The sequence below is a fragment of the Mesoplodon densirostris genome, chromosome 2, assembly GCF_025265405.1.
Source record: "Mesoplodon densirostris isolate mMesDen1 chromosome 2, mMesDen1 primary haplotype, whole genome shotgun sequence".
Lineage (NCBI taxonomy): Eukaryota > Metazoa > Chordata > Mammalia > Artiodactyla > Ziphiidae > Mesoplodon > Mesoplodon densirostris.
In genome coordinates this window covers 79576465-79591295 of record NC_082662.1, presented here as the reverse complement: position 1 = coordinate 79591295, position 14831 = coordinate 79576465, and positions in this window count along the sequence as shown.

Genomic DNA, 14831 nt, shown 5'->3' with positions numbered 1-14831 from the left:
TGAGGATTTATTTTATCCTTAAGACAGCTTTGGGAGATAGTAATTATTATAATCCACATTTTTATATGCTAGAAAACAGAGATACAGGTAGATGTTAAAAATCTTGCTCAGAAACATAGACTGAAAAAGTGGTATATCTGGATTTGGAACCCAAGAATTATACTTAAAAAAAACAAAACCCTAATACTTTTGAGAGATACATGAAATCCTTGAAGATTTTAAGGTTTTGGAACACAAAAGAATGACCTTATATAAGAGCTCCCTGGGGGTCCATATTCATCTTGTCCATAGTTGAATTCCCAGCTCATAGCAAAGTGCCTCACATGTAGCAGTTACTATTTCAAAATAACAATGAATGAATAATAGTGAGTGAATGAATAGTATGATAAATGAATGAATGATAGTAGAATGGCATGATGGTATTGATCTATGTATCTATGTATTTATCACCTATCTATATATGTGTGTGTCTATATCTTGTATATATACATTTATCTATGTATATGCATGTGAGTGTATATATATTTGTTTTGTTTTGTTCTGTTTTGTACAAATGGATTGTCATCTTTTCATGGTATTCTTTACATTTTTATTTCTTTTCTATTCTATTTCTTTTCTTTACACAATGGAGAAAATTCTAGCTGGTCATCATTAGAGGATATTTTTAGATTTTTTAAATAAACTTTTTACTTTGGAATAATTTTAGACATACAGAAAAGTAGCAAAGAGAATGAAGAGAGTTCCCATATACCCCTCACCCAGCTTCCCCTAATGTTCACATTCTACATACCAGGGTTCATTTGTTAAAGTTAAGAAAGCAACGTTGATATATTACCATCAATTAAACTTCAGACTTTATTTAGATTTCGCTAGGTTTTCTACAAATGTTCTTTTTCCATTCCAAGATCAAATTCAGGATACTACATTACATTTACATGTCACATCTTAGTCTCCTCTGGTCTGTGACAGTTTCTCAGTCTTTCTTTGTTTTCACAACCTTGAAACTTTTGGAGATTACTGGTCAGTTATTTTGAAGAATGTCCCTTAATTTGGGTTTGTCTGATGTTTTTCTTCTGAGTAGACTGGGGTTATAACTTTTAGGGAAGAATACCACAAAGGTGAAGTGCTCTTCTTGTCACATCCTATCAGGGTGACATGTTATCAACATAACTGATCACTGGTGACATTGATCTTGATCATCTGGCCCAGGTAATGTTTGGAAAATGTGTCCACTGTAAACTTACTCCCCCCTCCTCCCCTGTACACACTATTCTTGTGAAGAAAGTCACTAAATCCAGTCCAATTCAAGCGCAGGGAAGGTGGGGGATAGTGGGAAGAGAACCACCACTAAGAACCACCTTCTGGAGGGAAGAGTATCTATGTAAATTATAAAAATTCTTCTGTGAGGAAGGATTTTCTCTTCTCATTTATTTATAGCAAACTGGCTCATATATATTTATTTTATACTTTGAGTTATAATCTAATATGGCTACTTATTGTGTTGCTCAAATTGTTCCAGCTTTGATGGCCTTTTTTAAGATTTGTATTTTTAGGGTCTCTCACTTATCAAAAGGGCTTCTCCATACCAGTCCAGCACCAAAAAATTGCTTGGCCCAGGACTTAATCTCATGACTTTGAAGGCTCCTATTATACCCTCATGTTACAATTGGTTATAGATTTCTTCTCTGTGTGGTCAACAATTCACTGAAGTCAGTCACATCTCCCTTCTTCAAGACCACTGCTAATGGTCTCAAACCAAGATGTGGGGTTCCTAAGGCTGCTTCTGGAAAGAAAAAGTTGTAAAGGGCCAAGATCCTGACATTTGGAGAGGAATGGGGGAAATAAAGTCACATGAGATTCCATTAACTATTCCCTTGGTGTCTTTGATTTCAGTAGCAATTGGAAGCTTAAGAGAGGTGATGAATTTGGTCCAGAGTGAGCTTAGTTGAGAAGGAAATGAAAACAGAGGTTTAACAGGAAGATTAGTGGACTTTCCACCTCTGGGCAATAAATGTCTGCTTTGGTCCTCACTAATCAGTTTTCCACACGCCTCATGCCATTTGCTTTACTTAGGATGAGTTCTTAGAGCTCCATTAGGAGGTGTTCAAATCACTGTTTCGAACAGGCTTTTTTTTTTCTTTCCCAATGCCCTCCTTTTAACCGACTTCCTTTTCTCTAAATGTGCACACAGAAAGGTCTGGTCAAGGGGGAAATTATGCTGATTAGAAAGCATGGTCCAATTAAAGCAGACATGATGGGGAAATTGCCTTAAAGTCCAAATATATAACTCTAGGATAAAGAGTCTTCTTTAACACCTTCAATAAGAGTGTACAAATTTCATAGCTCATAGTTTGGGGCAAAGAGAATTGGTGTCTGATAAATTTGCATGTAAAAAACAATCAGAGCCAGCTAAATAATAATACATCTCTGGACAGGAAAGGAAAACTATGTGGTTTCCTTTAGCCCTGTGATATTTAGAAAACGTTTACTATTTTTTAAAAGGCAGAAATAGGAAGATTAGACAAATGTAGGGGACAAATTGTCCTTAATTGTTTCCCTTCACACCTGTAACCTCTTTCTTCCTTTCTTTCCCCTCCGTTCCCACTCAAACCTTAGCAGTTTTCTCATCCCCTTTTCCCTCACTTTTTTTTTTTTTTTTTTTTTTTGCGGTACGCAGGCCTCTCACTGTCGTGGCCTCTCCCGTTGTGGAGCACAGGCTCCGGACATGCAGGCTCAGCGGCCATGGCTTACGGGCCCAGCTGCTCTGCGGCATGTGGGATCTTCCCGGACTGGGGCACAAACCCGTGTCCCCTGCATCGGCAGGCGGACGGACTCTCAACCACTGTGCCACCACGGAAGCCGTCCCTCACTTTTTAATGAGCTTTTACACCATAAGGTCAGGACTCGAGCAATGTTGTAAATCTAAAATTATTTCAGCTTTAGGAGATAGGAAAACAGCAGCTTAGGGGACATAAAGGAGATTGCTCATTGTGAAATGGCCTTTGAAATGCTCCTCATACCCTTTGTTTAGTTTTGAGAAAGTTTCAGTTGTTGACAGATTATGTAATCTGTTCGCTCACTGATAATTTTTTGGCATAGGGAGATTGTACAGGTACTTCAATTTTAGCCAGTCTCTAGTTAATAATCAATAGTCCTGTTGTCTAATGAAGTGATGGCCTTGACACCCTGGCCTTTGTGCAGTGTTAAAACAACATTGATCGCTATCATTATCATACGCCCTTGATATGCTGAATAAGGACGTAGATATCAATCTTGGAGCAAAGTAACATTTCATAAATCTTGTAGAAATAACCAGTATTGTCCAAACAGGCATATGCTTCTTGAGAGCAATGTAACAGAGGAGTCTATGACACAGATAATTTATAATTTATCTCTAAACTCAGATTGAAGAAAGACTCAAAAGTAGCATTTAGTATAACAGTTGTTTCTATAGGTGCCAAAGGACACAAGGGAGGCTTTTGATTTTCTTTTTTATAGAAGATGGCAGTGGGAGGAGGGCTCCTGTGGCATTCTGGGTGTGGAGGGCTGGAAGAAGAACTGAATAATTTCTCTTTCTTATCCTTTCTGAACTTTAGTTTAAATTTGGTGTTAATTTTTTTTTTTTTTTTTTTTTTTTGCGGTACGCGGGCCTTTCACTGTTGTGGCCTCTCTGGTTGCGGAGCACAGGCTCTGGACGCACAGGCTCAGCGGCCATGGCTCACAGGCCCAGCCACTCCACGGCATGTGGGATCTTCCTGGACCGGGGCACGAACCCGTGTTCCCTGCATTGGCAGGCGGACTCTCAACCACTGCGCCACCAGGGAAGCCCTGGTGTTAATTTTAAATGACCTGATAATTGGAATCATGGAATTATATGGCAACAACTTTACAATGGAACTGGCTCTCCTCCAATCAGATTGAGGAACTGCATGAAAATGGATTTGTTTTTCCAACAGACTCTCTTTGTCAGAATCACAGATTTCAAAACTTTTCACTCAAATTTAATATTTAGTCTCTTTAACTAGTCTCTTAATGGGTAAAAAACAATATTATTGTGATCATTCTGATTATCCTAGTATTAAGGGATGGAATTATTCCTTATTGCTAGATAACAAATGATACAAAATCAGGAATAATGGATCAAAATTTCAAAATAAAATTTTTTCTTACATTGGTAACATTGCTCTTCTGAAACAATAGTCATGGTTCAGAGTGTTTGGTAGGCACCATCATCACAAATATAGAGACAATTGTTTACAAAAGTAAGCCTACACCCAATAATTCTGAGAATCAGGGTGTGAATAATCCATAGCAATTACTTTTCTGTTACAGAATTATCCCTGCACAGTCCATAGAATTCCAAAACGGGTAAACAAGAAGAAAAAATGCAACAATTTCTTGAAATTTGCTGAATTCTCAAAAGGAGAAATCCATTTAAAAGTGACCAAAGAGAGCAGAAGCCTTAACCAGGATGCAGGCAGATGAAACACCAGGATATTTTTTTGTTGTTGTTTTGTTTTTTTTGCTGTACGCGGGCCTCTCACTGTTGTGGCCTCTACCGTTGTGGAGCACAGGCTCTGGACGCGCAGGCTCAGCGGCCATGGCTCACGGGCCCAGCCGCTCTGCAGCATGTGGGATCTTCCTGGACTGGGGCACGAACCTGTGTCCCCAGCATCGGTAGGCGGACTCAACCACTGCGCCACCAGGGAAGCCCAGGATGTTTTATAGTCATTAATTTAAGAATGCAAAGATGGTCTCCTATTTTTATTTTATCATTCTTATTTCATTTAAATGTATATTTATTTATTTTTTACTTTATCTAAATGTATTTTTTGTCATTAATTGATGAATGTAAAGATGGCCTCCTACTTAAAAATAAACACCAGTTTTGTTTTTTAAGGTACAAAGAGGTCTTGTTCATGAAAAACCAGGTGACTGTATATAACGTTTGTGTTGTATGTTATGTGCGTGTCATGTGTGTGGGTGTGTGGCTTTGTGTGTTTCCACTATATGCATATACGTAGTTCTTATTAGTGCTACTGTGGATATGCTCACCAAACAGAAAAATGTACCTCTTTGTAAGTTGAATGTGAAATAGATATTTTATGAAACTAAGGGATTGAATTACTAATTCAATCCCTTATTTAATTTAATTATTTTATTTTATTTTATTTAACTATTAAATACTAAAATCTACTTAGATATGTACAATATCTACAGATATTTAGTCTGGAGGGTAGTAATTTAAATTGAACTAAAAAAATCCAAGTCTACAGCAATTTTCCATTCTTTGGCTTCTTCTTCACAGATTATTATTTTACAATTTTATTTACAAGATATTTTTGGATGTTACACTTCAAAAATTGAGTAGAAGGAGTAAAAGGAACACCAGCTCTTTCTGATAGCTTGTTCTCAGAAACATTGAGGCAGAGAATGAGAGGGATGTGTGTATCTCTATGCCCATGTATAGATTTTCAGCTGTTTGTAGCCTGTTTGGGCCCTCATGCTTAGTCAAAAACACTCATAAAGAAAACTGCTGATATTTGGACCTAAATAAGAGGGATGGTGTGTGTGTAGGGGGGTCATCTACATGACTAAACCCTGAAGCCTTTTTCAATAAATGATTCCCTTCCCTTAAACAAAAGAGGAGAGCTTCTAGCTGTGTCAAACCTTTATTCACTAATTTGTCAAAATGTAAATATTTTTACAAATATATTATTTACTAGGTAGGAAGCTTTTGGGGAGGTGGTGGGATACTAGATGAACACAGATAAATGTGCCAGCAGTAAGAGCTTTATGACCACTCCAGACCCAACTGTCATTCCTTCGGTACTTCCTGTCAGTCCGACTAAATTCTGTCATCCCTCAACCTGGTTTAAATTAACAGGTAATTTGTAAATGTCACTTCAGGTTAGGGCGCTCATTTTGTTTCTACTCTACCAATGCAAAGTCTAGGACTAATTTTTCTTGTCTTCTTTTAATAGGATTTTCATTTATAAATAGAATTATGTTCTGAAAATAAATTACAGTAAGTGATGCACAGAACGGGTAGCAGCAGCGCTTTCATAGAATTTCAAGAACCTACATCAGAAGAGATTAATAAAAACACTTCAAAGGCTAAATTCTATTTAAGCAGAAGACAGCTTTTGGTTAATATTTAATCTGAGTAACTGAGATCTTGGTGGAAAATATAATTTTTTAATATCTAAATTAATTTTCAAAACAAAACCATTAATTTTGTTTGGAGAGTTTGTGCAGTGAGAAAGTTTTAGTAATATATCTGTAGAGGGAAAAGTTAATCAATTAATTTTGTGGTGAAAAAAATTAGCTTTTAATATTGTATTTGTTCTAAATGAATTCTACTTATTTGATCAGGTGTGGTGCTTTAGGATTCTTCTTCCTAAGCCTTTTCCAACTCAGTAGGCAAAGGAGAAATCTCTAGGGGAAGAATATTTTTTCTAATTACTCTTCCATGGCTGCCATGCACCTCACCTTGTTCTTTATGTAAAAAGTCTCAAGCTCAAACCCTGCACCCTGAAAGACTGCAAAGGTGGCTAATGGGGTTTATTTTGTGGAAGGCTTTTGGCATTGTCACTGAGCAGATCTGTTCCAATCATGGAATTTTTTGCAAAGAGGAAAGTGTGGTTGGAAGATGCAGTGGGGAGTCTTGTTAGGTTGAAAGGGAAAATGAGAGATACTGCTAAGTCACATAACAAATATTCACCAAATGTTAATTGATTGTTTGAGTCAAACAATGCATATGTGTACGTATATGGCTTGAATAAAGAAGTTCGTGCAACAGTCAGGTCAATCATTTGTGCCATATTTCCCATTCTGTTGTTTACTAGCGTTGTGGCTTTAGATGTGCCCTTTCTCTTTTCTGAGTTTGAAAATGCATTGTAGATTTAACATCTATAGCTGGTCTGATTCAGCAGGGATTTATGCAGTTGGAATATGCTGTCTGTGCTATAATCCTATTTTGCGATAGCTACAGGTGTAACCAAAACCACAGTTTTTACTACTCTCCTAACCAGGATTGGGTATAGCTGAACTGGGAAAGCTTTTGTCTTTCTTCTGTCTTGCAGCAGGCACAGCACCATTTTAACAGGAAGAGAAAGGAAATCTTTGGTACTTCGGATCTAAAGTTAGTTTAACAGAAGCTCCAGGTTCAAACCAACTACCACTCTGATACTGTGTTCTCCTACCTTCTTCTCTTCATTCTATTTTGCCAACACTCTTCTTGGATTATTCTATGTTGAGTGGGAGATGTGGAGACAAAAACAAATTGTTTTCCGTCTAAGCTTTCACCCAGTTTCTTCTCCACTTCTTTGCTACTGTGGTTCAATGAACAAGTGCATTGCAGACTTTTTAATTCCCTAAGGTGATTATCTCCTTATTTGACATAGATATTTAATAATTAAAGTCATACAATCACATTATAGAAATTTGGGAAATGGGAAAATCATTACTTATAACCCCACTGTTCTAATACACTGTTGCCATATTTCCTTCAAGTATTTTTTCCTATATATCAGTTTTTAAATTCTAATGTAATTTTAATCAGTATACATATCATTCATAGTGTTTTTCTCTTAATGTATCATTTCCTTTTCCCATGTTTATACATAGGTTTTATAATTATCAAATTTTCAAAAGAAAAAATCATTAATTAAAGAAAGCACAATCAAAACTCTTTAACAAATATCCGTATTCCACTCATCTTGTAATAGTGATTTAGAAGAGTTTATGTCTATTGCTTTTTGTTATTATAAATGAATTTTCCCCAAAGACAAAGGACTAGCATTTTATCTGAGAAACAGTGCCACAAAGGGCATGTCTCCATTAGTTAAGTGCTGGGCCTCAGCAGGTTCCCACCTGGTAGAGGTGGAGCTCTGCTTTCCCTAGCAAACACATCTTCCCCTTCTGTTTAAGCTTGTTTAGGTACATAAGGACTTCTCTTTGGTAGATGATATATGTCATAAAATATTTGTCTATGACATAGTTCAGAAAAAACAGGAAGAGAAAGTGAGAGACAAACAGATAATGCTTTTTTTCTTTTTGCCTTGAATAATTAGAGAAAAGAGTACCCTTTATAATGGACTATGTTAAAAGCATAAAAAAGTGCCACTTCTACCCAGATTTTTTTTATTACTTTAATGAAATATTTAAACATTTTTACTTAAGGTCTTTCCCCTTGAGCCTTGTTTTTTGGGAAAATGATGTAGACTGTTAGGCTGCAGGGGCAGGAAGGTGTATTTTAAGTCTAAGTCATTATGTTAGCTTTTAACAAATTGCTCTTAAGGAGCAGTGGATGAATTTTCTCTGGTATTTAAGAATGGAGAACTGCTTCCTCCCTCTTACATATATGCACGCATGTGTGTGCGCATGCGTGCATTCAATTCTTAATTGAATGATTTCATTCTAAATTCTTATTACAATTAGAAGCATTATTGGAGGTGCTAGGTGACCCCCCACACCTTTAAATAATTTGTCATCCTTTTTAAAATAATAACTGTTCTTCAGGTTTTCATTGAAACCATAGTTAAAACTAAAGCCGCAAAGGAAAAATTTAGCAAATTTAGCCAGTCCCAATGTTGCCATTACTTTATGTTAGCTTGTGGCAAATCATGTCCTTTTTTTCCCAACAGTATTCTCACTTGAAGCTAGAGGAAATAATTGGTAAGGTAGAGACATATCATTACCAGTCAACTTCATGAAACTGACTTTAAAAATCTTTGCAAAATATAAAGGGTATGTTTAAGAGTAATATTAATTAGGTCTCAGTCAGTTTGCATGTGCTTTTTAAAAAACATGCAATAAAGAAAAAAAAAAAAAGAAGACCTGCTTCTTATTTACACAACCTGGTACTTTGAAATTTCTCATGGCGGAAAGCAGTCCTTCATGTACATAACCTATGAATTATCCTTGAAATAAAATGTTTAATTACAGTTGACATTTCTGAACCCATTGCAGGTGGTGCCCATCTGAAGAGTGACATTGTTTACTACACTACAAGGCTCCAGGCCTAGTGTCAGAGATTATAAACCAATTTCCATCCCAGCTTTAATGTGGGTTTAATATCAGAAGAAGAACTTTACTGTGTAAATATTAAACATTTTGTTTAAATATTAAGTACCAAAGGTCTTTTCCTTTTGATTATTAAAACAGGAAGAGCCCCAACTTTGTAAGAGGTGCCTTGTTGTATTAAGAAAATGACTGGTTCTTTACCTTCAGGTTAATTATCACTGGCCAGAGATGCGTGTTCAGGCAAAATGTCAGTTGTCTACACTGTGATTTTTGGTCATTAACTGGCAATAGCTGACTGGGAGTATGCATTACTAATAATGAGCTTATTAGGAGCTGAGCATTTTCTATTGCTCTTTATCTAAGAAATAGTCTGATAATACGTGACCAAAAATGCTGTCTCCTTGCTGGATGCAAGTAGAGCAGGATGAGGAATCTTAAGGAAGTGACCAATGAGTGACCCAACTGTAGCATTCATTGGGTTTGATCACCAAACTGCAAAGGAGAATCTTCTGAAGAGTTGACAAGAAGAGATGCATTGTGAAACATATGCTTGTTTGCCCACCTAAGATTGAAATTAAACCAGGGAAGTGGAAAGTTATGAATACCTGTCCTACAGACAAATACCCAAGACAGATGCAAACTCTCCTCTGAGAGATTACATCTTCCAAGTAATTGCAGTGGAAGCTACTATGAGAATATTTGCAATTCCTCTCCATTGTGGAAAAATGAACTATACTTTTTATTATGTGGTACATAAGGTTTGCTAGCTTTGTATCATTTTTCTTGTGTATTTCCTTAAATTCCTTGAGTAGAACACTCTGTATCTCTTAGGCAGGTATGAGACACACAGGTGTTGCTCTTAAATTGATAGCTGTTGGATCTCTCTTATTGAAGTGTTTTATAAGAAGGCAGATAAACTCTGGTATAGGTTTTTGGTATTCAAATACATTCAACACTTCTAAATATGGAAGTTCCTTTAGAATTCTGTCTGAGAAAGATGATGAAACCAGGCGAATCTTGTTAGGAGGATGTTTTAGAGCACAGTTCTTTTGTTGGGAAAAGGGGTCTCTGTTGACTTTCTTCCTAGAGCTGTTGAACCTATAAATATTTACATACAGAGGATTAAATGGTGGCATTACAAAGCAGCTTATAGAACATGCATCAATTTACCAGTACCTCACAAGCACTTTAAAAAAAACCTTTTCAATTATTTAATCAATTAACCTATGTGTATATTAAACATCTATTTTGTGCCTGGCATTGTGGTGAGCCTTCAGATATTTAAATTATATCTGAAAAGTCAAGATTGTTTTACTTTGACTCAATTAGAAGAGTATTTTACATATTCAACTGTTCAATGGTAGGAAAACAATGTTGGCTAGTTAGGTGTGATTAGACTTTACAAGACCTTAGTACCTAGAGAAAGTAGGCTAGCAGAAGTACTATCCTTGAACTGCATGTTTTAGGGAGACTTACATGACAGTAGTGAGAGGGACATTTGGGGAGGGAAGAGACTGGCATTGGAGAGTCCTGCTGGAGGCTATGGCAATAATCTAATGGTAAATTAAAAAGAATTTAGGGTAGTGCAGTGACAATGAGAAAGGACAGGAAAGGTGGTTTGTAGAAAATTTTAAATTTGGTGGTTACTAGTAGCTCTTAAAAAATATGTTTCTCATTATTTTCATCACATGAGAGGTGTGGAAAATAGAGCCCCATGGTGAGAGAATGAGTCAAGGATTTGGAAGGTGTACATTGTTCTCTTGGCCAGCTTACTGACACTCTGTGTGACTTCAGACTTTCTGTACCTTCTGGCTTCGCTGCCCCTAGATTCAACATGACTATAGCAGACGATCTAACTATCAGATAAGACTTTTAACAGGTTTTAAGCTTCCTATGTGAAGGACTCTTCGGAATTAAAGGAAATTCTTTTTAAAATCCATAACTTAATATTTTCTTCATTCCAACACCCCACAGGGTAGAGGGCAACTTTGAATCAAAACTCATACATTGGGCTTCCCTGGTAGTGCAGTGGTTGAGAGTCCGCCTGCTGATGCAGGGGACACGGGTTCGTGCCCTGGTCCAGGAGGATCCCACATGCCGTGGAGTGGCTGGGCCCGTGAGCCATGGCTGCTGAGCCTGTGCGTCCAGAGCCTGTGCTCCGCAGCGGGAGAGGCCACAGCAGTGAGGGGCCCACGTACCGCAAAAAACAAACAAACAAACAAACAAACAAACAAAAAACTCATACATTGTTAACCTTTTAGATATTAGTTGCCTTTTTCTCATTTATGTGTGTCATTTGTTAGTATACTTCAAAGATTTCCTTTTTGAAAGATTTAGAATGCTGCTTATTGAATTTAGTAGTTTAATCTGATTCCATTTTCAGAGTCTACTTTAGTGAAATCTTTGAGATCACTCCTTAGTTGAGCTTTCTTTAGTCTTACAGTGTTGTTTTCCAAGTGTGAATATACTTTATTTATTTATTTTTTTTTATACATCTTTATTGGAGTATAATTGCTTCACAATGCTGTGGTAGTTTCTGTTGTACAACAAAGTGAATCAGCCATATACATACGTATATCCCCATATCCCCTCCCTCTTGAGACTCCCTCCCACCCTCCCTATCCCACCCCTCTAGGTGGTCACAAAGCACTGAGCTGATCTCCCTGTGCTATGCAGCTGCTTCTCACTAGCTATCTATTTTATATTTGGTAGTGTATATATGTCCATGCTTCTCTCACTTAGCCCCAGCTTCCCCTTTCCCCACACCATGTCCTCAAGTCCATTCTCTCTGTCTGCATCTTTATTCCTGTCCTGCCACTAGGTTTATCAGTACCATTTTTTTAAGATTCCATATATATGCATTAGCATTCGGTATTTGTTTTTCTCTTTCTGACTTATTTCACTCTGTATGAAAGACTCTAGATCCATCCACCTCACTACAAATAGCTCAATTTCGTTTCTTCAAGTGTGAATATACTTTAAAATGTGAGTAACTTTTTATGGTTAAGAGTCTTCATACTTTCTGCTAATATTATCTCTTGCCTGTTTGCACTCAAAAAACAATCATTGTCTTCTTATTATACGAAAAGATCTCTGCCATACACACTGAAGATGCACTAAAGTGAAAGATATCTTCTTTCTTCTGGGAACTTACCTTAAACCTGAATTTTAAACATAGTGACGTCTATAAGTGTCATGTGAGTGATAAAATAACCAGTGATATGCATTCAGAACTTTCATTCAGAAATATATCCATCACAAAGCAAGCACATGCCCATTGAATAATATGTCAGGAGAAAAAATGTGAACCCCAACTGACGAGGTCTTTGAATTGGGGCCTGGAAGAAAGTAGGATTGTGATAGGGAAAGGGACAATTCTAGTTCAGGCACTCCTTTTGCAAAAGTATCAAGGCACCAAAGTTCAAGGTGTGGCCAGGGGTGACCAAGTAGGCCAGGGGGAGGCCACTCTGCGGTCTGTGCTTGCTACACACAGCACATAGATAGAAATGTTGAAAATGGAAAAAAAAAATTATGGGAATACTAGTAAATCTCAAGAAGGAAGAAGTAGCTGATCAAGCTAAATGGGCCTGTTGCCTTTTGAAAAAATGTAACAATTTAGAATTGTTCAATGGGATTTCCTTTCTATTCCTATCTCAAGAGAAGATAATTTTTAGCACTGTGTTTTGGGGTCCCTCATTCATGAAAAACAAATGGAACAATTTTCCCCACTCTCAATTTCTATTTCAAGGAACCCGGGAAACTGATTCCATTCTCAAAAGTATAATTGATAGGAGTGCTTCCTCCTCCCTCCTGGGCTCTTTACAGATCTTGTTATCCTTGGAAATGTTGACATATTAAAACCCATTCAGTGTGAAGGTTCAGGGATAAGTTCTCTGGAGATTCTTGAAATAAGAGTTAGTCTACAAGAAGTAGAGCGTCCTGGTCTTTTTAGGTAATATTACTCTGTAAATACAAGTCACCACAATTATAAATGGACACTTCTTTTACAGAATGAAAGTGATTGTTTCTCAGAGCTCTTAGAAGAAAAAAGACCTTCATGAATTCACTTGCAGTTCAGGAAAAAACACTCCAAAATATAATGTTGATATGAGAATAGAACAATTTTTCCAAACAAGGACAAGCACATGAAAGAAGAAATTATGCTTCACCCCAAATTGGATTTTTATAAACTATGTTCCTTCCCACATACCTCTTGGTGATAGGTATCACTTTTGAATTTCTCAGGAAACATGTGAAATGTGCAATTTTCAAGAGATTTTGACCTGGCTTCTGGTTACCAGGATGCATGAGTAAAATCACTTTTAGTTTTTGAATAGAAGACATACGTGTGTTCACAGTAGATGAACCTTGTTTAAAGGTTTGGGGATTGAGGTTTGGATGGTTGTATGTTTCACAACGGAACTGTTGCCTAGACATCTTACACAGGAATTCTTTTTTTTAATTATGGCAATTATAAAATAATAAACGTAACTCCCCATCACATCAGTAAAGCAGCACGTTATAATTTATTAATGTATTTTGTTGCAATTCACCTACTTCGGGTTTTATTGGAAACAAACTTTCAGAGTATATTCTATCTATCTTCTAACTGAACATATTGATATTATTTTAGGATATCAACTTTTAATAGTCTAGGACTGAACTGCCAAAAGGACTGTATAATATCAAAATATTTTCTTGGCTATTTCATTGTTTTTTATGCACTATTGACAAAAATCAAATTCTGTTTCAGAAACTATTTCATGTAGATCCATTTCTGTTCTCCTGACATTTTAAACTTGCTTATGTAAAATTATTTCATCTTTTTTTATTGAAAGGTACTGAGCATTTCACAAGTCACAATATATCCTCTGGTGTGGAATGAATGTTGAATCAAGTTTAAAAACACAGAAGATGCTAATGTAGAGCAGTGGAATAGTTGGGGCAGGTTCCTTTGTGGCATCGTTACAGAAAGTGCCAGACTATACAGAGGATATACACACAGAAGGGGCTGCCAGTTTCCTGCGTAAACAGGCAAAATCAGGAAAGCCTAGATTACTTTTCCTTAGACTTTACTCATGTTTTAAAATACATATCAGCAGTTGTTTATCAGCAGACTTAAAAACATTTCTTCCAAGTTACATAACAATTATCAGGTAAAAAGGAAAGAGGGCCAATTTCTTTCTTTTGCATCACCAGTAAAACCAAGCATGAGACATGCTGATAAAATTTGTGTGGGCTGGTAATTTTTACAACCTACTTACAAAGCAATAATATATTTTTAAGATATTCAAATAATATGTGTTATAGAAATTTGAAGGCAAGGAAGATGGTTCTAACAGAAAGAAATACAGCCAGAGGTACCCTTCATTTGAAGAAATGCATAGAAATTACCCACTATTAAGAGTTCTTCATAGAAATGATTGCTTGTCCTGTGTATCAATCCAATCCTATGAATTATAGCAAATGGATTCTTGAATTTTGAAGAAATATGATTACTTATTACATATTTCTAATTCCAAGCAGCACAAACTAGGGGGTTTCCTTTCTATTATCTCAAAACTAAACTCCTGTATCTGTTTTGCCTTTTTGAAAGGTCTGTGAACTGGAAATTACATTTCAACACGTTCAAATTATTACTGAGGCTTGATCCTAAGGGGTAAATTTTCAGTGCATGGCAGTGGGATTTGGCTGTGTAATTCCTATTAATACTAATAATAGTCAATTACTAGACTCTGGAATGTACCTGAATAATTTCTCCTAAAGCTTAAATACATGAAAACAATTTATCTTTGTCAACTTCA